We start from the raw sequence: 3,966 nt of genomic DNA on the forward strand, positions 1-3,966 counted from the left end.
CACTTGGCCAGCTGGTTTTTTTTTTTTTTTACAGATAGATCATTCTGTAAAGCCAAAATCATTACTCAAATGGATACTTTGCCATTAGTCAAAGCCAACCGATTTAGAATTCAGGGCAGTTAGGATCCATTGTCAGAATAATACATATAATTATCCTCTTATCCTGTTCGAAGGGACATACATAGTAAAATATTTTATTACTAACATAGGGTGGGGTATAATCCATATTACACACACAGTTTTTATTGTTAGGAAATCACAAGTCAGCTTGGGTTTGATAAGGCTCGCAGGAGCAAAGTCCAGTGTAGTTATCTCCCATGTATCTTAGATTTCATATAAAGCCAACCCCAAATTAGAACTTAATAAATGAGCCATTAAATTTCACATACATAAATATATTTATACACATATGTATGTACGCATTCTTAAAATCCTCAAACAGCACAGTAAGTCCATGACATCTTTCCTAATTTCTCTTCTCATACTGCAGTATCCTCATAAGAATTCCAAACAGCTGGCTCATAAAGCAGTTGATTACACAGTGCTCAAAGTATCAGCAGAAGTAAAATAGAGACTAAAGATATAAAGACATTAACAGAAGCAGGAGCTGAATTCCAAAACTTAGGCTTCTTTTAGTTATGATTTAAGAAGAAGAAAACAACAACAACAGAAAAAATCTTTCACATTGTCTCTATTCTCCACAGGCAGAAAGCAAAGATCTAGTTCTTAAGTTCACTGTAGGTAAAATTATTGGGGATAGTTCTTTAGGACTCCCACATTCTCTGTGATAGCAGACCAACACTGCTATATATATTTTTCTTCTAAAGATCAAACACATTTGTTAATTTAACCAACCTACAACAACAGAACTGTTAGCTTTAAAAAAACAAGTGAAGGAAGGAAGGAAGAAGGGAAGGAGAAAGAGAGGGAAGGAAGGAAGGAAGGAAGGAAGGAAGAAAAAGAAAGAAAGAAAGACAGAAAGAAAGAAAGAAAGAAAGAAAGAAAGAAAGAAAGAAAGAAAGAAAGAAAGAAAGAAAGAAAGAAAGAGAAAGAAGACTGATAATAAAACTACTTGTCTAGGGGTAGATGAAATGGCTTCACTGTTAAAGGAGCTTGCAGTCAACGGCTGATAATCTGAGTTTGATTCCCTGAGACTCATGTGGTGGAAAGAGAAAAGTGACTCCTTTAACTAACTTGTCCCCTGACATTGTCATGAATGCATACCATGGCATGTACACACACACAGAGATCCATAAATGCAATTTTACAAACTCAAAGAATATGTATCTGGCCTATCATATAAGCTTATTATAAAGATCAAAAGATAATACACAGGGCTGGAGGAGATGGCTCCATGGTTAAAAGCATTTGTTCTTACAGAGGGCCGGGGTTCAGTAAGAGCTCACAATTATCAGTATCTCCAGTTTCAGAAAATCTGATGTCCTCTTCTGATCTCCATGGACACCACATATGCATATGGTGCACATACATACATGAAGCCAAAACACTCCTGTACATAAAGTTTTAAAATCTAATTTTTAAAAAGAAAATACATGTTATGCTACTCTGAAAGCTGTACATCACTATTCAAAATATTATTACTGTTGCCACCACTACAGTGTTTGTTTTCACAACAGCCTTGTGATGTAACTCTAAGTAGGAAGTTGAGGAACAGCAACGCTGAATATCCTGCTGCTGTTCCCGAAAGTTGAAATGAAGTCACATGCACGACCTGCTACTAGAATAGCAGTTCACATATGATGAAATTGAGGAAAGGATTTCTAGAATTTTATACTAGCATCTCTCCCAAGCTCTTGCCCTATACTATTTAAACTTGAAGAAAAAGAAGAGACAGAGAGAAGAAATCATCTTACAGACAGCCCAGTACAAAGGTTCAGCTCCCATCACAAACCTGTTTCTCTAGTTAAGACAAAACAAGACGTGACAAGGAGAAAAGAGTGCATTACCTTGTTCTCACACATTAGAAAGAGATGGGTGTGCTCAAAATGACCAGTATGTGAGCATGGGTATAAGAATTATTGTACAATATAAATGAAAGGACACGTCATAACAAGCCTATATGAAGGTAGCCTCTGATTAAAAAATCCCAGCGTTAAAATTTGGATCTCTAAAAACAGGTTTTTTTCACACTCCACAAGGAGAGCAACAGAACAAGAAAATTTGAACACAGGGAACTTCCCAGAGACTCATACTCCAACCAAGGAGTATTCATGGAGATAACCTAGAACCCCTGCACAGATGTAGCCCATGGCAGGTCAGTGTCCAAGTGGGTTACCTAATGGGAAGAGGGACTGCCTCTGACATAATCTGATTGGCCTGCTCTTTGATCACCTCCCCCTGAGGGGGGAACAGCCCTAACAGGCCTCAGAAGAAGACAATGCAGCCACTTTTGAAGAGAACTGATAGACTAAGATCAGAAAGGAGAGGAGAACCTCCCCTATCAGTGGACTTGGGGAGGGGTATGCATGCAGAAACGGGAGGGAGGGTGGGATCGGGAGGGGAGGAAGGAGGGGCTTATGGGGTGATACAAAATGAATAAAGTGTAATTAATAAAAAATTTTTAAAAAAGTTAAAAAAAAGAAGTGTAACCAGAAAAAAAAAAAGATGTATTTACAAGGTGTTCTTTACAATAACTCTCAGATAATAGAAAGTTATAAAGATTGAAAAATTTAAATATCTATAATTAAATAAACGGTGGTACACTTTCTCAATGAAAGACCATTAAAAAAACTTTTTAAAGCTGGGGTAAATTTGCACAAATTGGTAGTTAAAGGCCCTGCAATGAATTATATGAAGAAAGAATAAGTTGATGAATAGAATAATTATTTCATAGATAGATAATGGATAGATAGTTAGATAAATAGATAGATAGACAGACACACTCAATAATAACATTTTCCCCTAACTATTGCCTGGCCTGGTAGACTTAATTGCTATGTCATATTATTCTTTCCATTTTTATTATAATAATCATTTTAATGATTAATATTATTATGATAGACATAGTAATAAGTCTATTTTTCTTTCTCTCAGCAGTCCTTAGTCCTTAGCCCTCAGTAGTTCTTTGCCCAAAGTGGGGCCTCATGAGAGTTCCCTTTCCCATGTTATCATATTCCTGTTGCCATTGCTCAGGTCTTATAGAGGCAGCCATATTACTGAGGAATCATGGGGTAAGCTTCCTTGTCATTTCTAAGATGCATCTTGCAACAGGTTTCCTAGTCCTCTGGCACTCTTAATCTTTCCGCCCTTTTCTCTGATGTTCCAGAGCCTTAATAGTGAGGATTGTGCTGTAGATGTATCAGCTGGGCCCAGCACTCCATGATGAGTTGCTCCCTGCACTTTGACCAGCTGTGGCTTTCTGTAATGGTCTCCATCTGCAGCAAAGAGAAGCTTCAGTGCTAGGAATGAGAGCTACACTTAGCAGAAAGCTGAGAACAAATATTTCAAATGTAGTTAAGGGATCTAGTGTAGTAAAATGTCATACTTGTAATTTCCATATTCAGAAAACAGGAATTTCCATAATCATGAATACAAAGCCAACCTGGGCTATTTCACAAAACCTTAGGAGGGGGAGTAGAAGAAAGAAGAAAAAGAAAGTAAGAGATCTAAAACTCAAAATGAACACTGTCAAGTTTTTTGACATAGAAATGCTAAAGGAAATTTAAAAACCTGTAATTACGATAAATATGTAAATAAAGCTTGTTTGCTAGGCAGACCACAAAGTCCATTACCGTGCTTGTGCCTGTGTAAACTACAAGCATGCATACCCAAGTTTCTCCCCCAGAACCTGTCTGAACAAAAACCAAGTTTGGTTGCAAGCACATGTAATCTCAGTGCTGGAGTGGGAAGTGGAGTTAGACAGACCCATGAAGCCAGTGAGAGACCCTGTCTCAAAAACAGAAAGAAAGAAAGAAAGAAAGAAAGAAAGAAAGAAAGAAAGAAAGA

Source organism: Psammomys obesus, unplaced genomic scaffold (genome assembly GCF_907164565.1).
Source record: "Psammomys obesus unplaced genomic scaffold, mPsaObe1.curated_primary_1811, whole genome shotgun sequence".
In the NCBI taxonomy this organism is placed as follows: domain Eukaryota; kingdom Metazoa; phylum Chordata; class Mammalia; order Rodentia; family Muridae; genus Psammomys; species Psammomys obesus.